Here is a 19,983-nt window from a genome sequence, read left to right as displayed (position 1 = left end):
ACTTAAGACACAGACCCTAGAGATGTGTACCAGTGTGGGAACACCGGCGGAGCAAAGTTACCTCACCCACAGGAAGCGGGTGCACAGGGTCGAAGTTGAGTCGGGTTTCGTCACGCAGGCTCTTGGTGCTTGAAGCTGAAAGGGCTGCAGGCGGGGTGAAAGAGAAGTGTCCGGTGGAGTCCAAGGGTGGACTCGAGTCGAAAAGTACCTGAAAGCAGAGGGGACAGAGTCTGGGTCACTCAGCAGTGATCAGGGTGGAACCAGGACGGAACCAGGCAATGTCGGGCGCAATCAGGTGGTCGTCGAGGAGCTTCTCTCTGCTGTCACGTGGGCTCTGGGGCATCTGCGACGTCCAGGAGCGGGTCACGATCTGTCCCACAAGGGCTCTCACCGTCGGCGCAGTCGGCTTCAAGTTTGGAGCAAATAACACTTGGCAAGAGCAATCCACGCGGAACCTGGAGATTGCTTCTCACTCGAACCAGGAGGGTCAGAGTGGGGGCTCCTTTTCAGGGGAGCTGGTGCAGATCTGGAGCAACCAGAGTTGCAGGTCGAATTTCAAAGTTCGTCGGTACAGGGGCCACTAGCCGGCTGGCAAGTGACCGGGCCAACGTGTTGAGCCAAATGGAGCAGAAGGGCCCCACGCAGCACTCGTCGAGTGTGGAGGGCTGAACTTCGGTGCAAGAGTGGCTCAGGGTTGGGGCTTCTCAAACCCCGGTGTACAGCTTCGCGGGTCACTCGTGGGCTGCACGGTCAGCGTCTTGTGGTCAATTCAAGATGGCATGCCCCACGCTTCTGGTCGCCTCCACGGGTCTCAGCTCTGCAGGGACTGTGGATCGGGCTGTTGGAAGGCAGGCAAGCTTGATCTCGTCGATCTCTGTCGCTTGAGTTCCGGCAGGAACTGCGACAAAGCAGACGTCGATGGCTGGATGGTGCCTGTTTGCACAGGGTGGTCACTCCTTGACCACAAGGGAGATTCTTCAGTCTTCTACGTTGAGTAGGATGTCGAAGGGTCCAGAGTTTCGTTTCTTATGTTTCATCAGGAAATCTGAAGTGCATTGGCACTGCTCCCAGTCTTATACTAATTTTGGGGGCTGGATTACCTGCTAGGTCCCCTCCTATGGGTGGGACCCAGGAAGTGGGTGGATACACCCCCTTCCTTTGATCCAGGCCGCCCTGGCATGAGGGCTGGAGTGCCCCAGAACCGGTTTGGCCTGATTATACAAGGGGCAGCCTTGTGCGCCCCAGGCAGTGTCTGGTTTCTTTCAGACCTCCCTGCTACAATCCACTATCTCCTGTCTGGAGGGTGGTAACACCCCCCTGCGACAGGAAACCCTTTGTCCAGGCCCCATTTGGCTGAGTTTCGGTCAGCTTCAGGGGGTCAGACTCTTGTCTGTGGCAGAGGCATCCATTTTGTGGATCTAAGGTCCTTTTAGAAATTAACCGCATTTAAGTAAAGTAACATGTCTTACCCCTCTAGAGGGGTGGAATGCTATCCCCATCGCCAGAACTGGCGAGGGGATAGTATTCCAAATCGTATTACACCTTACACGACATGTTTTGATAAAGCCAAACCAGAGTTGCTATATAACCGCAAGGATTATAATGCACTTAAGAGTATATGGTATGGAATTATCCTGAAACAGCTTAGGGAGTTGTTCCCGACAGCTGCAGACAGGCTCAGCTCATGCTAGAGCTCCATCTCACATTAAACCACGCACTCTGCCTCCAGGATTGATGAGGCCTTCCATAGGAGTGGCTCACAGGTTTATATGTGTCCAGATATAGGTTTAGATATAGGTATACTATATCTAAGTAAGGGGTGATTACACCACCTTACCCCAGCTGAGTGATCAGCCAGTTGTGTCAATTTAAGAACCAGCCAGGGGTGGCAAAATATATGCTGCAGCCCCTGGTAGGCCTTGGTGGCCCCTATGCCCTGGGCACCTATAGTGCATTATACAGGGGCTGACAAGGAGTCCATTTCCAATTGTGGTATGTACCTAGGGTACATGGAATCCATTTTACAGAGAGAGCAGATGGCCTGGGGCCCTGATTAGCAGGGAACCAGGTCAACTAAGTCAAAAAACCAGCTAAACACAGGCAAAAAATCTGGGGTAACCATAGTCAGGTAGCCACCTTCCTACAAGGACTTTGTAATTGTTTGCATCCTCATGTCTAACAGTGAGGAGCTTATCTCTCCCTTTCTCTGAAAAGGAGTACCATAAGATTGCTGCCCACTGTTCCTCAGGAACCTGCTGTACCATGCAGGCTCTCTCAAGAGCAGTTATCCACTTGTGGATGTCATCCCCTTCCTTGTAGGGGGGCACAATCTTTGTCAGGTTTCTACTATCATAGGACCTGGGTTTCTCTTTAGGAATATTGCTGCCACCAGTGGCATCTAAGCCACACAATTTTTGCTCTCTTGCCAAGGCAAGTCTAGCTTGAGCCAAGGCTACCTCCTCCCTCTCTATTTGGAGTTTGACAGCCCTCATTCTGGACCTATGCTCTATCTTCTGAGAGGCAGTCATACCTCTCTGAGATTCTCTTGAGGCACTAGAAATATGAGAGTCCCCTGAGGGAGATCTCACTCTTCTGTTGCCTGGGAGAATGATATGGTGGGATCTGGGGAGATGCTGGCCCTCTCCATTTCCCAGTAGGTCTAAGTTGGCCTGGTTAAGCCTGGCAACTAGGACCTGGCTACCCCTCTGATCCTGATCTTCTGGGTCCTCTACATCTGAGTCCTCCTCCTCCTCTTCTTCCTCCTCTTCTCCTTCCTCTGGAGGGGTATCAGTTACAGGGGGGTTCACTCCATCTCCTGACTCTAAGGGAACTTCATTCGCCTTCTCTAAGTCATCCTGTTCTAGAATGGCTATCCGGATAGGACATATGGGACTTCTGCCCCTTTTTAACCCTCTTGATATGCACAAGGCAATCAAGTCCTTTCGGGTTAATTTGTCATAGCTGGAAGTTGCCTTGGTAAGGTCAACTGTCACAGGAGCAGACCCTGAGGCTTTTCCTGTGTCAGACATGACTACTAGTGAGGTGTAAGTGGTGCACTTACCTACACTAAGTGTTTTCCTACTGTACCTTGCTAGTGAGTTGTAGTCAGGGTGTGCTAATCCCTTTAATCTACAACTACTAAGTTCAGTAGAACTTAAATATGCTAAGCTTTTGATTTATATGTACCTTGAGGTACTTGATGTGATCTTTCAATTTGATAAAAGATTGCAATGGTAAAACAACAGCAAGCTCAAATCCCACCGCTGCCACCAATGTGAGAAGTTGGCCTGATAGGTGATGTTTCCAATTCTGGAACCACCGGTTATCAGACCAAACAATCCCTTATGGTGGCTGGTTGTAAGTCAACCTTGTTAGACAAGCTATCCTAGGGGTAGCATGGACTAAGCAGCCTAAAGGCTTAACTTAAGAGGTCGTGTTAAGCGAGCTGTTTTACCACATACAATCCTGTAATATCAAATGAAAGGACACCACACAAGTATATATTATAAAAATATATGTATTTATTACTAAAAACAATCCCCAGTATTCTTTATGAATAAAGGGGCACAAGCGTTAAATCAAAAGCACAGTTTAAACATACAAAGTTGCACAATTATGGATGAGGGCGGGGGGCCACTCTAACCATATACTAAACAAGTGGTATAAGAGATACCAATCGAACAGTGGTTAGGCCTAGGGCCTAGGGAATCGCTGGGAGCAGTCGAGACAAGCAATGCTGAAGTCGGGAGAGGCCCACGGGATTCGGGAGCAGTGCGGAAAGCGCACGCGTGCACCAATGTTAACCAATGGTGCGTAAAAGTTGTAAAGTTAAAGTTTAAGGACACTTCCGCTGAACCTAGAGGAACAAAACTTAAGACACAGACCCTAGAGATGTGTACCAGTGTGGGAACACCGGCGGAGCAAAGTTACCTCACCCACAGGAAGCGGGTGCACAGGGTCGAAGTTGAGTCGGGTTTCGTCACGCAGGCTCTTGGTGCTTGGAGCTGAAAGGGCTGCAGGCGGGGTGAAAGAGAAGTGTCCGGTGGAGTCCAAGGGTGGACTCGAGTCGAAAAGTACCTGAAAGCAGAGGGGACAGAGTCTGGGTCACTCAGCAGTGACCAGGGTGGAACCAGGACGGAACCAGGCAATGTCGGGCGCAATCAGGTGGTCGTCGAGGAGCTTCTCTCCACTGTCACGTGGGCTCTGGGGCATCTGCGACGTCCAGGAGCGGGTCACGATCTGTCCCACAAGGGCTCTCACCGTCGGCGCAGTCGGCTTCAAGTTTGGAGCAAACAACACTTGGCAAGAGCAATCCATGCGGAACCGGGAGATTGCTTCTCACTCGAACCAGGAGGGTCAGAGTGGGGGCTCCTTTTCAGGGGAGCTGGTGCAGATCTGGAGCAACCAGATTTGAAGGTCGAATTTCAAAGTTCGTCGGTACAGGGGCCACTAGCCAGCTGGCAAGTGACCGGGCCAACGCGTTGAGCCAAATGGAGCAGAAGGGCCCCACGCAGCACTCGTCGAGTGTGGAGGGCTGAACTTCAGTGCAAGAGTGGCTCAGGGTTGGGGCTTCTCAAACCCCGGTGTACAGCTTCGAGGGTCACTCACGGGCTGCACGGTCAGCGTCTCGTGGTCAATTAAAGATGGCGTGCCCCACGCTTCCGGTCGCCTCCACGGGTCTCTGCTCTGCAGGGACTGTGGATCGGGCTGTTGGAAGGCAGGCAAGCTTGATCTCGTCGATCTCTGTCGCTCGGGTTCCGGCGGGAACTGCGACAAAGCAGATGTCGATGGCTGGATGGTGCCTGTTTGCACAGGGTGGTCACTCCTTGACCACAAGGGAGATTCTTCAGTCTTCTACGTTGAGTAGGATGTCGAAGGGTCCAGAGTTTCGTTTCTTATGTTTCATCAGGAAATCTAAAGTGCATTGGCACTGCTCCCAGTCTTATACTAATTTGGGGGGCTGGATTACCTGCTAGGTCCCCTCCTATGGGTGGGACCCAGGAAGTGGGTGGATACACCCCCTTCCTTTGATCCAGGCCGCCCTGGCACGAGGGCTGGAGTGCCCCAGAACTGGTTTGACCGGATTATGCAAGGGGCAGCCTTGTGCGCCCCAAGCAGTGTCTGGTTTCTTTCAAACCTCCCTGCTACAATCCACTATCTCCTGTCTGGAGGGTGGTAACACCCCCCTGCGACAGGAAACCCTTTGTCCAGGCCCCATTTGGCTGAGTTTCGGTCAGCTGCAGGGGGTCAGACTCTTGTCTGTGGCAGAGGCATCCATTTTGTGGATCTAAGGTCCTTTTAGAAATTAACCGCATTTAAGTAAAGTAACATGTCTTACCCCTCTAGAGGGGTGGAATGCTATCCCCGTCGCCAGAACACCTTACACAACATACTTGAAAAATGATGGTAACAGTTATTATGAAGCGCACAGCGTGTATAAGCAGGTAAACACAGTAGCAAGTCCAATTGGTGCTCAAAGCGGAGCGAGTAGGTTACCACTACTCAGTAAATGTCATAAATGACTGAACGTAGGCAATTATCCACCAAGCACTCGTCTTCAAATATAGTCTCAAAGATCTCAAAGTTCAAAATTCATTTATTCCAATAATTCTTCTTCCGATTTCTTCATCCAATATACGACAAATACCAGCCAACACGTGTTTCGTCTGATCAGTATATGATATACAGACTTCTTCAGGGCTGTAATTAATACATTAACCAAAATTACAAGAAATACTTAATGTTGGGCTCAACATTCACAATACAATTCTCCATAAAATTCACCAAATCCGTGCAATAAGAAAAAGTAACTCAAAGAAGTACCCGTCACCAAGAGTAAAGCTTGAAAGCCCAATGTGTATCTATCAAAAACTAGTACCCAAGTATGAGTACATATGTTGAAAGTCATATATTTATAAGTCACCTGCAGTACCAGTTAGGACCCAGTCACCAACCACACCAGCAGGTTGGTCATCGTAGTAATAATAATAGTAAATCATCTGTAACTCACCATTACACTTAGTGCAAATGGTTTCGATCCATAATCCTCGTGGTGAAAAACACAAAATCTTCAATCCAAAACAATTGCAGTAATACTCTGTAAAGAAAACTAGTGTCTCTTAATATACACTCTATTCGTATTGTCACGCTCATACGTCAAACTGAGGCTTGAACACACTTCACTATCTCCCAACTCAATTGCTGTATCCTCCAACTTGGCCAGCATATAATATAAGTATTAGCTAATAATATGTATCATTCTCTCACAACTTCTCTGTGCTCAAAATTTATACAATCTGTCTTTAAATAATAAACATTAACATCAATTACCATTAAATACCTTAATGTGTAAGTTGAATCACCTTCCAATAATTTGATTCGCCTCAGAGTTACAAAATCAGCATGGTCTCAATCAGACCCTCGTAAATATTCCACAATCTCACGTTGTCCACGTATCTGTAGACCGAGATCAATATATTACATATATTAGCAAGCACTCTTATATCAATAGCATCATATATGCTGCATTTACCAAACTCTAATTATCTGTATTAGTATCAGTAATCAATAGGTACCTCAGTCTTTAGGTGAGTTCTCAATCCAATATAATTCCTGGTATACTCCGTTCCTAGTCAACAGTAAGAGACTCTCAAAGTAATCCAAAGTTTATCGCTATCCTCATACCAGTGGGCTGTGAACAAATAATTATAGTACATTAACGAGCGCCCTTCTGTCAAATAAGCATCTTGCGCCCAGCGTCTGTATTGCCATTCCACTCACCGCAAATCCGCTCCTCACTCCTCTGTAGACGGTCGCGTTCGACTAGCGCGCCATCTTAGAGTGACAGTAAATACTCTAATCCGCGGGCGCCATCTTAGAGTGGTGTATCTGTGAGTATGCGCACAAACCTACTCAGTATTCCCAGTCTTAGCTAAAATATACATCCCATCTATCCGCATTCAGTACCTTAGCGTTAGATCAAATAATATCCGCCGCGTAATTACTCCTAAATCAACTTGAGATTAACGCGTTATGCACGCGTGTCATCTTCGTATAGTAGTCTCTAACCACATACGCAGGCGCCATCTTAGAATAGTAGTTTACGAGTATGTAGTCATAGTACCTAAGAGTATTACCAATTCTAAGACTGGGTTACTATTAGTTCTCGTTATCAGTTAGTCCCATAGACTCAATGTTAATTATAAACCATTGTTTCAACATTACGTAAAAGGGAGGAGAATAAGTTCTATTAATTACAAGCGCAACACCGTGCGCTATTTACATTCATTACTGTTAACAGCCCATTGCTATGGCTATCTCAAATCATACGTATGATATTTATATCATCTATTCAATGTCACTAACCTATTGCGTTACTACAGTAAGTAATTTTCAATATTCATTAGATAATCATGGTAAAATCCAATCGACCTACACCTGGCAGTGTGTATCAGTTAGAAGGGTCCCAATGGTATTAACATTCGGCTCCAGTTTAGCAGAATTTTATCGTACATCCAGGAGTCAGGAAGAGTATGAAAGGAAGACAGGGTAAGAATTACAGTAACATACATAATACAATCTGTCCATCTGTACATCCTTTAAACTTTACAAAGTGCAAAGTACAATCTGTTCATCTGTACATCGTTATAGCTCTATCAGAGTAAAGATAAACACCTTACTCAAACTCAATCCTTCACCTTTGTCCTAGATAGTATTCAAATTCGTGGTCGATGTTCAAACCGCGTTCAACTGCTTTAAGCTTCAATAACCACATAACTTCTTTACGTCTTAGCTGTAACTGCCTATTCCCACCTCTAGCATCAGATTTAATGTGATCTATTCCATGATATTTAAAAACATGTTTCTCTTTTTCGTGAAAATTCCTAACGATGTGAGATGCTATTGGATAGCGGGTATCCCCTGTTTTCAATGCCCGGAAATGCTCAACCATTCTATCTTTCAATTTTCTGATGGTGCTACCAACATAAATCTGTTTACAAGAACAAACTATAACATAAACAACAAAAGTAGTGTCACAGTTGATAAACATGTTAATCTGATGTTCACCTGTATTGTTATAGTTAAAAGTTCTGATTTTGTTTACCGCCCACCTACAGGAGCTACATCTCCCACATTTGTGGAAGCCTGTAGATCTCCCAGTGAGCCAGTCGGGAACTGTATTTTTCAAAGGGTAGCTAGGACTGACATAATTAGAAAGAGTACGACCCCTTCTAAACGTTAGTCCTGGTTTGTCTCCAATAAAAGGTGTTAAGTCACTATCCATCTGTAAGAGATGCCAGTGTTTATTTAGGATTTTGTACAGTTGGGCACTATCAGTACCATAATTTGTGATTAGGCGGATCTTTTCATCTTTACGTATACTACACTTGTCTTTGAGGGTTGTAGACCTCTTTAGTTTCTTGGCTCTAGTCGCAGCCTCCTCAACCACTTTACTCTGATAGCCACGTTTCAAGAATCTTTTTGTAAGATCATTGAGATTAAGCTCAAAGTCGCTATCCATCGAGCAATTCCGTCTTGCCCTTACCATCTCACCATAAGGTATCGCATTTACTTGGCTGACTGGATGGCAACTTTGAGCATGCAGAACTGCGTTGCAGCTAGTAGGTTTACGAAACATGCGACTACAAATTTTCCCATCTTTAATGAACAGTTCAATGTCTAAGAAATTGATGCTACTTTTGTCATAATGAGTAGTAAATGACAGGTTCAGTGAATTGTCATTTAGATAGTCAAAAAAACCCTTAAGTTCATCAACTGAACCTGTCCAAATAAGGAGGCAGTCGTCTATGTACCGCCCCCAATAGTAGATGTATTGTATCCATCTATTACCGGATGGGCCCCAGATTCTCTCCGCCTCAAAGAACCCCATGAAGAGGTTCGCAAAGGACGGAGCAAATCTAGAACCCATCGCGGTACCAAGGCGCTGTCTGTACCAGTTTCCGTCAAAAAGAAACACATTATTTTGAAGCACTAATCTAGTCATCTCCAAAATCATCTGATTGTGATCGTAGTACTCAGCACTTCTTTTACTTAAAAAGAAGTCAATTGCATGAATTCCTAATTCATGATCGATGTTGGTATACAGTGATACCACATCGAGAGTAACCAATGTCATTCTGTCATCCCATACCAGATCGTTCATCAAATTGAGTACATGCTTAGAATCCTCAATAAACAAAGGTAAGTTTTTGACATACAGCTGTAAAAAGGTGTCTATATATTGGGAAAGACGTTCAGTCGGTCCCCCAATGCCAGAAATTATTGGCCTGCCTGGTGGTTTGACCATAGATTTGTGAATCTTTGGCAGCGTGTACATGCATGGTGCCCGCGGTGTAATAACTTGCAAATACAAAAATTCATCACGATCAATGAGGGTTTCATCATACCATATTTTCAAATGGTCATTAATAACCTTAGACAGGGTCATAAGAGGATTACTGTGCAGTTTCTCATAGTACATAGTGTCATTCAGTTGAGAGTAAACTTCTTCTTTGTAATCTAAAGTATTTAAAACTACTATGTTCCCACCTTTATCCGCTCTACGTATGGTGATGTCAGAATTGTTCTTAAGTTCATTCAATGCCACCCTCTCCCCAGGCGACAAATTGTCTATGTACTTTTTAGTCTTAGCTGAAAATTTAGCATCAGTAATTCTGTCTATATCTTGGTTCACTGCTTTGGAGAAGGCTTCAATTGTACTTCCAGATGCTACCTGAGGTGTCCATTTAGATCTTTCCTTCAACCCACTGTCTTCGCTCAAGAACCTGTCTATTCCCAAATCATCCAATAACTTGAGTAACGTCACTGGATCTTCCTCTCTCTCAGTAAGAGACAGCAAAAGTTGCGTTTCCTTAAGTTCTTGAATTGTAATTTCACTTGCAGGTTTTATTTTTTCATATCTGGGTTTATCTGGTACATTAGCAAAGTATTTCTTCAATTTCAGCCTTCTAACAAACTTGAACACATCAATTTTAATCGAGTACCAATCAGACATGGTCATAGGGCAGAAGCCCATTCCTTTTGTAAGTAAACTGATCATATTCTCAGATAACTCAGTTGATGACAGATTAACAATTTCAATACTATTTACATCATTAGCATCATTTTCAATTATGGTTTCCAAGATCTCGTTCGCATGCCTACCCTTCCTCCCTGTCCTCCTGCCGCCTCTGCCCCCTCTCCTGGTTTTTTTACAGTAGCCACTCGATTCCTCTCTGAGTCCCTGTTTCCACGGCGCAACCTGTGCACCTCTACTAAAAAATTATTCTCAAGAGATTGAATGGGAGCGGTCTCAGAGTTATCCTCGGATTCACTGCTAGAAATGTTACTTGAACCAGGATCACTATCACTAGGTGATGGGGTGCCACCCTTTTGTTTCTCAGTATTAGATTTAGTAATTAGATAATCGAATCTCCTTGCAAAAGTATATACACGACCTGACCGATAGTCCTTTTCGTCGCGTTTTATCTTTCTTGCTTTCCTTTGTTTGATATCATTCTGTAAATCATTTAATTTTTCATCCAAAACAGTATAGTTTTTAATTGTAGCTTCGGGGAGATTCATTTCTTTAATTTCATCCTCCACCTTTTGTATATCTATAAGTAGTTTCGCTATTTTTCTCTCAGCGTTTTCAATGAGGATATTAATTAAATTTCTAGAGCTAGTATTAAGCTCCTTCTCCCATGTAATATAGAGATCAGGTTCCAGATCCTCGTAGGTAGGTATAATCTGGGACCTGAGGCCTCGTGGGATTCGATTAAGCTTTAAATATTGTTTTAAAGTGGCGGCATCCCACCATTTATTTAATTCGGTACGTTTAAGGGATTCAAGTTTCACAAACTTAGCTCTCAGGCCTTCTTTTTTCGTCTCTTTAGGTGGTCCCATGGCAGCTCCTATTGTACCTCCTGCCACTAATTTATCAAATAGTTGTTCTGCTTCCTTATCTCTGTTCATCTTCGCTTATGCGGCTGCTCCTTAACCATAAATTACTTGAAAAATGATGGTAACAGTTATTATGAAGCGCACAGCGTGTATAAGCAGGTAAACACAGTAGCAAGTCCAATTGGTGCTCAAAGCGGAGCGAGTAGGTTACCACTACTCAGTAAATGTCATAAATGACTGAACGTAGGCAATTATCCACCAAGCACTCGTCTTCAAATATAGTCTCAAAGATCTCAAAGTTCAAAATTCATTTATTCCAATAATTCTTCTTCCGATTTCTTCATCCAATATACGACAAATACCAGCCAACACGTGTTTCGTCTGATCAGTATATGATATACAGACTTCTTCAGGGCTGTAATTAATACATTAACCAAAATTACAAGAAATACTTAATGTTGGGCTCAACATTCACAATACAATTCTCCATAAAATTCACCAAATCCGTGCAATAAGAAAAAGTAACTCAAAGAAGTACCCGTCACCAAGAGTAAAGCTTGAAAGCCCAATGTGTATCTATCAAAAACTAGTACCCAAGTATGAGTACATATGTTGAAAGTCATATATTTATAAGTCACCTGCAGTACCAGTTAGGACCCAGTCACCAACCACACCAGCAGGTTGGTCATCGTAGTAATAATAATAGTAAATCATCTGTAACTCACCATTACACTTAGTGCAAATGGTTTCGATCCATAATCCTCGTGGTGAAAAACACAAAATCTTCAATCCAAAACAATTGCAGTAATACTCTGTAAAGAAAACTAGTGTCTCTTAATATACACTCTATTCGTATTGTCACGCTCATACGTCAAACTGAGGCTTGAACACACTTCACTATCTCCCAACTCAATTGCTGTATCCTCCAACTTGGCCAGCATATAATATAAGTATTAGCTAATAATATGTATCATTCTCTCACAACTTCTCTGTGCTCAAAATTTATACAATCTGTCTTTAAATAATAAACATTAACATCAATTACCATTAAATACCTTAATGTGTAAGTTGAATCACCTTCCAATAATTTGATTCGCCTCAGAGTTACAAAATCAGCATGGTCTCAATCAGACCCTCGTAAATATTCCACAATCTCACGTTGTCCACGTATCTGTAGACCGAGATCAATATATTACATATATTAGCAAGCACTCTTATATCAATAGCATCATATATGCTGCATTTACCAAACTCTAATTATCTGTATTAGTATCAGTAATCAATAGGTACCTCAGTCTTTAGGTGAGTTCTCAATCCAATATAATTCCTGGTATACTCCGTTCCTAGTCAACAGTAAGAGACTCTCAAAGTAATCCAAAGTTTATCGCTATCCTCATACCAGTGGGCTGTGAACAAATAATTATAGTACATTAACGAGCGCCCTTCTGTCAAATAAGCATCTTGCGCCCAGCGTCTGTATTGCCATTCCACTCACCGCAAATCCGCTCCTCACTCCTCAGAATGACATTGGTTACTCTCGATGTGGTATCACTGTATACCAACATCGATCATGAATTAGGAATTCATGCAATTGACTTCTTTTTAAGTAAAAGAAGTGCTGAATACTACGATCACAATCAGATGATTTTGGAGATGACTAGATTAGTGCTTCAAAATAATGTGTTTCTTTTTGACGGAAACTGGTACAGACAGCGCCTTGGTACCGCGATGGGTTCTAGATTTGCTCCGTCCTTTGCGAACCTCTTCATGGGGTTCTTTGAGGCGGAGAGAATCTGGGGCCCATCCGGTAATAGATGGATACAATACATCTACTATTGGGGGCGGTACATAGACGACTGCCTCCTTATTTGGACAGGTTCAGTTGATGAACTTAAGGGTTTTTTTGACTATCTAAATGACAATTCACTGAACCTGTCATTTACTACTCATTATGACAAAAGTAGCATCAATTTCTTAGACATTGAACTGTTCATTAAAGATGGGAAAATTTGTAGTCGCATGTTTCGTAAACCTACTAGCTGCAACGCAGTTCTGCATGCTCAAAGTTGCCATCCAGTCAGCCAAGTAAATGCGATACCTTATGGTGAGATGGTAAGGGCAAGACGGAATTGCTCGATGGATAGCGACTTTGAGCTTAATCTCAATGATCTTACAAAAAGATTCTTGAAACGTGGCTATCAGAGTAAAGTGGTTGAGGAGGCTGCGACTAGAGCCAAGAAACTAAAGAGGTCTACAACCCTCAAAGACAAGTGTAGTATCCGTAAAGATGAAAAGATCCGCCTAATCACAAATTATGGTACTGATAGTGCCCAACTGTACAAAATCCTAAATAAACACTGGCATCTCTTACAGATGGATAGTGACTTAACACCTTTTATTGGAGACAAACCAGGACTAACGTTTAGAAGGGGTCGTACTCTTTCTAATTATGTCAGTCCTAGCTACCCTTTGAAAAATACAGTTCCCGACTGGCTCACTGGGAGATCTACAGGCTTCCACAAATGTGGGAGATGTAGCTCCTGTAGGTGGGCGGTAAACAAAATCAGAACTTTTAACTATAACAATACAGGTGAATATCAGATTAACATGTTTATCAACTGTGACACTACTTTTGTTGTTTATGTTATAGTTTGTTCTTGTAAACAGATTTATGTTGGTAGCACCATCAGAAAATTGAAAGATAGAATGGTTGAGCATTTCCGGGCATTGAAAACAGGGGATACCCGCTATCCAATAGCATCTCACATCGTTAGGAATTTTCACGAAAAAGAGAAACATGTTTTTAAATATCATGGAATAGATCACATTAAATCTGATGCTAGAGGTGGGAATAGGCAGTTACAGCTAAGACGTAAAGAAGTTATGTGGTTATTGAAGCTTAAAGCAGTTGAACGCGGTTTGAACATCGACCACGAATTTGAATACTATCTAGGACAAAGGTGAAGGATTGAGTTTGAGTAAGGTGTTTATCTTTACTCTGATAGAGCTATAACGATGTACAGATGAACAGATTGTACTTTGCACTTTGTAAAGTTTAAAGGATGTACAGATGGACAGATTGTATTATGTATGTTACTGTAATTCTTACCCTGTCTTCCTTTCATACTCTTCCTGACTCCTGGATGTACGATAAAATTCTGCTAAACTGGAGCCGAATGTTAATACCATTGGGACCCTTCTAACTGATACACACTGCCAGGTGTAGGTCGATTGGATTTTACCATGATTATCTAATGAATATTGAAAATTACTTACTGTAGTAACGCAATAGGTTAGTGACATTGAATAGATGATATAAATATCATACGTATGATTTGAGATAGCCATAGCAATGGGCTGTTAACAGTAATGAATGTAAATAGCGCACGGTGTTGCGCTTGTAATTAATAGAACTTATTCTCCTCCCTTTTACGTAATGTTGAAACAATGGTTTATAATTAACATTGAGTCTATGGGACTAACTGATAACGAGAACTAATAGTAACCCAGTCTTAGAATTGGTAATACTCTTAGGTACTATGACTACATACTCGTAAACTACTATTCTAAGATGGCGCCTGCGTATGTGGTTAGAGACTACTATACGAAGATGACACGCGTGCATAACGCGTTAATCTCAAGTTGATTTAGGAGTAATTACGCGGCGGATATTATTTGATCTAACGCTAAGGTACTGAATGCGGATAGATGGGATGTATATTTTAGCTAAGACTGGGAATACTGAGTATACTCACAGATACACCACTCTAAGATGGCGCCCGCGGATTAGAGTATTTACTGTCACTCTAAGATGGCGCGCTAGTCGAACGCGACCGTCTACAGAGGAGTGAGGAGCGGATTTGCGGTGAGTGGAATGGCAATACAGACGCTGGGCGCAAGATGCTTATTTGACAGAAGGGCGCTCGTTAATGTACTATAATTATTTGTTCACAGCCCACTGGTATGAGGATAGCGATAAACTTTGGATTACTTTGAGAGTCTCTTACTGTTGACTAGGAACGGAGTATACCAGGAATTATATTGGATTGAGAACTCACCTAAAGACTGAGGTACCTATTGATTACTGATACTAATACAGATAATTAGAGTTTGGTAAATGCAGCATATATGATGCTATTGATATAAGAGTGCTTGCTAATATATGTAATATATTGATCTCGGTCTACAGATACGTGGACAACGTGAGATTGTGGAATATTTACGAGGGTCTGATTGAGACCATGCTGATTTTGTAACTCTGAGGCGAATCAAATTATTGGAAGGTGATTCAACTTACACATTAAGGTATTTAATGGTAATTGATGTTAATGTTTATTATTTAAAGACAGATTGTATAAATTTTGAGCACAGAGAAGTTGTGAGAGAATGATACATATTATTAGCTAATACTTATATTATATGCTGGCCAAGTTGGAGGATACAGCAATTGAGTTGGGAGATAGTGAAGTGTGTTCAAGCCTCAGTTTGACGTATGAGCGTGACAATACGAATAGAGTGTATATTAAGAGACACTAGTTTTCTTTACAGAGTATTACTGCAATTGTTTTGGATTGAAGATTTTGTGTTTTTCACCACGAGGATTATGGATCGAAACCATTTGCACTAAGTGTAATGGTGAGTTACAGATGATTTACTATTATTATTACTACGATGACCAACCTGCTGGTGTGGTTGGTGACTGGGTCCTAACTGGTACTGCAGGTGACTTATAAATATATGACTTTCAACATATGTACTCATACTTGGGTACTAGTTTTTGATAGATACACATTGGGCTTTCAAGCTTTACTCTTGGTGACGGGTACTTCTTTGAGTTACTTTTTCTTATTGCACGGATTTGGTGAATTTTATGGAGAATTGTATTGTGAATGTTGAGCCCAACATTAAGTATTTCTTGTAATTTTGGTTAATGTATTAATTACAGCCCTGAAGAAGTCTGTATATCATATACTGATCAGACGAAACACGTGTTGGCTGGTATTTGTCGTATATTGGATGAAGAAATCGGAAGAAGAATTATTGGAATAAATGAATTTTGAACTTTGAGATCTTTGAGACTATATTTGAAGACGAGTGCTTGGTGGATAATTGCCTACCTTACACAACATGTTTTGATAAAGCCAAACCAGAGTTGCTATATAACCGCGAGGATTATAAGGCACTTAAGAGTATATGGTATGGCATTATCCTGAAACAGCTTAGGGAGTTGTTCCCGACAGCTGCAGACAGGCTCAGCTCATGCTAGAGCTCCATCTCACATTAAACCACGCACTCTGCCTCCAGGATTGATGAGGCCTTCCATAGGAGTGGCTCACAGGTTTATATGTGTCCAGATATAGGTTTAGATATAGGTATACTATATCTAAGTAAGGGGTGATTACACCACCTTACCCCAGCTGAGTGATCAGCCAGTTGTGTAAATTTAAGAACCAGCCAGGGGTGGCAAAAGATATGCTGCAGCCCCTGGTAGGCCTTGGTGGCTCCTATGCCCTGGGCACCTATAGTGCATTATACAGGGGCTGACAAGGAGTCCATTTTCAATTGTGGTATGTACCTAGGGTACATGGAATCCATTTTACAGAGAGAGCAGATGGCCTGGGGCCCTGATTAGCAGGGAACCAGGTCAACTAAGTCAAAAAACCAGCTAAACACAGGCAACAAATCTGGGGTAACCATAGTCAGGTAGCCACCTTCCTACAGTGTCTAGTGGGGAAGTACCACTTCTAGACATGGCTGTACGTGTGCTGTTATGTTATGTTATGTTGTTATGTTAAGTAGCTTTTATATAGTGTACGGCTACATCCAGCAATTTGGCCGCAACAGGGTCGTCCGCCGTGTCAAGGTGGAAGTTGAAATCACCGGCCACAACACAATGCTGTGTGGTCAGCGCCAGCTCAGAGACGGCTGTCTGCAGATCCTCCAAAAAGGAACCCACCGGGCCTGGTGGTCTATAAACCAACAACCCCTTCAAGGCCTGACCTGGGGACAGTCTGAGCGTGAAGGCGAGCGACTCGGCATTCCCAATGGAGTTCAGGGGAAGCACCGAGCAGGAGACGCTCTTTTTCACCACAACCGCCACTCCCCCTCCCCTGCCCTTAACTCTGTCCTGCCGGAAGATATTGTACGCAGGAGGAATGGCTGAGAAGACGTCCGGATTGGAAGCCTCTCCCAGCCAAGTTTCGGTCAGTAGCAAGCACAGGGGATTTTCCCTGACCAGAAGATCGTAAATGTGCAGGGCGTGGCGCCCTACCGACCTCGTGTTCAGCAGCGGGCAAAGATGCTTCACGCCAGCTGTTGCCGGGTGAGGAACCGTAGCACAAATCCAGGAAGGCGTCCAACCACAGCCCGGACAGCGTCGTTTGCCCCTAAACCGCCCCGGGAAAATGGAGCGGCAAGAGCTAGAATGGCCCCGCATGTCCCGCAATGACGCAGAGGAATAGCAAATCATCTCAGCCAGAGTATTGCCGGACCGGGGTCCCCCGCCGCCCCGACGCCTCCGGGACGCTGACGGGCGCAGACGGGCAGGACTCCGGCACGACTCAGGCTAAGCGAGGGCGTCCACCTGCGCGTCACGCTGCGCGTGAGGGAGCGACTTTAAGTAGGCGCTCCAATCAAGCCTGAGCGTGCGAGTCCGCTCCAAGATGGCGGCCGCCGCTGGCTGAAGTAGCCCAAACAAAGATGGCGCCCAAAATGACCCCCAGGACCCGGACCCACCAAAGTGGTGGTGCTTGGCAGGCAGAAAATGCCGTTTTTAAGGTGCAGGTAAGGGGAGAAGGGGGCGCTGGCAGCAAGCAGGCAGGCTAAAATCAGGGAAGAATGAAACAGAAAAACGAACCCAAATGCAAAACAGGATGTTTTAAAAAGTACTCGGCGCTAGTAGCAGCGCGAGCGCGGCGAAGTGGTAGATGGTCTAACCAGCACCATGCTAGAGCCTGCCTTAAGTAGGCGCTCCAATCAAGCCTGAGCGTGCGAGTCCGCTCCAAGATGGCGGCCGCCGCTGGCTGAAGTAGCCCAAACAAAGATGGCGCCCAAAATGACCCCCAGGACCCGGACCCACCAAAGTGGTGGTGCTTGGCAGGCAGAAAATGCCGTTTTTAAGGTGCAGGTAAGGGGAGAAGGGGGCGCTGGCAGCAAGCAGGCAGGCTAAAATCAGGGAAGAATGAAACAGAAAAACGAACCCAAATGCAAAACAGGAAGTTTTAAAAAGTACTCGGCGCTAGTAGCAGCGCGAGCGTGGCGAAGTGGTAGATGGTCTAACCAGCACCACGCTAGAGCACGCCTTAAGTAGGCGCTCCAATCAAGCCTGAGCATGCGAGTCCGCTCCAAGATGGCGGCCGCCGCTGGCTGAAGTAGCCCAAACAAATATGGCGCCCAAAATGACCACCAGGACCCGGACCCACCAAAGTGGTGGTGCTTGGCAGGCAGAAAATGCTGTTTTTAAGGTGCAGGTAAGGGGAGAAGGGGGCGCTGGCAGCAAGCAGGCAGGCTAAAATCAGGGAAGAATGAAACAGAAAAACGAACCCAAATGCAAAACAGGAAGTTTTAAAAAGTACTCGGCGCTAGTAGCAGCGCGAGCGCGGCGAAGTGGTAGATGGTCTAACCAGCACCACGCTAGAGCCCGCCTTCAGCAGGCGCTCCAATCAAGCCTGAGCGTGCGAGTCCGCTCCAAGATGGCGGCCGCCGCTGGCTGAAGTAGCCCAAACAAAGATGGCGCCCAAAATGACCCCCAGGACCCGGACCCACCAAAGTGGTGGTGCTTGGCAGGCAGAAAATGCCGTTTTTAAGGTGCAGGTAAGGGGAGAAGGGGGCGCTGGCAGCAAGCAGGCAGGCTAAAATCAGGGAAGAATGAAACAGAAAAACGAACCCAAATGCAAAACAGGAAGTTTTAAAAAGTACTCGGCGCTAGTAGCAGCGCTAGTAGCAGCGCCAGCGCGGCGAAGTGGTAGATGGCTGTGAGGGTGCTGGTGTGTGATTGGCTGGAGTTGGCTGGGATACCAGGATCCAGGATGTCTGGATGGGTCTGCCCAGTGGTGAGTGCTCAGATCAGCATGCTGATGTGAGGGGAGGGCTGCACCTGGTTCCTGATGGGGCTGGGCTTTCCCCACACAATGCTGGCCCCGCCCCCTGTGGTGCGTCTAACGACCCTAGCCCTGCCAGTGAATAGAGTGAGGTGATGAGCACATCAAGGGTGCTCCAAAACCAGCTGTGACTGTTTTCTCCCCCACCCTGCACCTACAGACAAAGGAATGTGCTGCATAAAAATGGGGCTGTGTCGCCACACAAACTGTTCTCTGCCAGGATCCTGCCTGAGGGGGCTGCTGCTGTTGCTGGGGCCAGGAAGACCGCCACTTGGATTATCTCCCTGCCTGGAGACCCAGTGAGCTGGCTCTGGGCCCAGCCTTGCCCCCTGCCTGCTTTAAGGAACTTTGCTGTGCCCCTAGCGCTTGGGAGCGCTGTGCCTGCACCCCTAGCGCTGAGAGCGCTGCGAATCGTCTTTGAGCGCTGGGAGCGCTTTACTTTCCCTTTTCGTGGCTGCCCACGCCACTTTTTGCCGATTTGACAGTCCCCTGGCAGGTGCCCACCCTGCCAAGGACCTTGTGCTTTACCCTGTCACGAGCGCTTTGGGAGCGCTTTATTGAGCTTAAGGCCGGTGCCCACCCGGCATTGCCCTGTGAAGTTTTCCCCGTCGCCGCCCGGCCGTACAGGAAGTCAGGCAGGCCGTGACCTCATTCCCCAGGCCGCGCTCTGATTGGCTGCCAGCCCGGGACAGGAAGGAGGGAGCCGGAAGCTACCGGGAGCCGACCCTGGGATCCGGTGCACTCACCCAGGAGAGAGAGAAGCCTTCTGTCCAGCAGCGGGGCAACCGTGGTGTGGGGAGAGCCCCGCAGCTGCCGAGGAAGAGAAGGAGCCTGGAGACCCTGGGAGCGCCCACCAGAAACCGGGTAAGTGGGGCTCGGTGTTCCCGTCTAGGGAGGAGGGCGTCGGGGCACATTGCCGGCGCCCGCCCTCCCCTCCAGTACCAGGGCTTTGTTGTCAAAGAGCCTGAGAGGCCCCGGGGGG

The sequence above is a fragment of the Lissotriton helveticus genome (genome assembly GCF_964261635.1).
Source record: "Lissotriton helveticus chromosome 1_1 unlocalized genomic scaffold, aLisHel1.1 SUPER_1_unloc_30, whole genome shotgun sequence".
NCBI classification, from domain to species: domain Eukaryota; kingdom Metazoa; phylum Chordata; class Amphibia; order Caudata; family Salamandridae; genus Lissotriton; species Lissotriton helveticus.
This window is presented reverse-complemented; position numbering follows the sequence as displayed.